Source organism: Morone saxatilis, unplaced genomic scaffold (assembly GCF_004916995.1).
Source record: "Morone saxatilis isolate NCDOM2014 unplaced genomic scaffold, NCSU_SB_2.0 Contig4, whole genome shotgun sequence".
NCBI classification, from domain to species: Eukaryota; Metazoa; Chordata; class Actinopteri; family Moronidae; genus Morone; species Morone saxatilis.
The window spans coordinates 16,611,169-16,611,708 of NW_023339984.1; the positions used below are offsets into that span (position 1 = coordinate 16,611,169).

General features: G+C 34.6%; 1 protein-coding gene across 1 annotated transcript in view; it reads right to left on the reverse strand.

Annotated features, from left to right (window-relative positions):
* trpc5a (transient receptor potential cation channel, subfamily C, member 5a) overlaps positions 1-540 on the reverse strand; it is a 64,814-nt gene that overhangs the window by 3,969 nt on the left and 60,305 nt on the right. The gene's annotated exons all lie outside the window — the stretch shown is intronic.

Genomic DNA, 540 nt, shown 5'->3' on the forward strand with positions numbered 1-540 from the left:
TTGCTGAGTAATGAACTCCAGTTAATCATTCTTTCTCTACTCAAAATATTAAGTTCTGCTCTTCATTTACATTTTAGACCTTTAGCTCATGCTTTTATCCATAATCGCAGTCATTTAAGTGACAAACATGAGCACAAATGTGAGTATATTCTCTTGAAAACGCTCCTCTCACCTCCTCAAATGATGGAACCGATTGAATCGAGAGTACTGAGAGCGTTCAGGTTATTTTTAGAGAGCTATCAGACCTATATAATTCACTGTTTTCACTCTGCAACTTATGCTGCAGACTGAGAGCGCCAATAAATGTTGTTCATGCAGCTTTTTGTTACTAAATGCTTTACAAAAGGAAGACGATAAAGAGTGAAAATAACAGACATGATAAATGTGCATTCAAATCAGAAACTATTATTTCAGTAAAAAGGCAAATATTTCTATTCAATGCTGATAGATATGCTTCCACTGATCAACACACCGTGCTACAGTGACAACAAATTCAAACTCCAGCAACACAAAAATCTCAATATAGTCTTTCAAATTTTA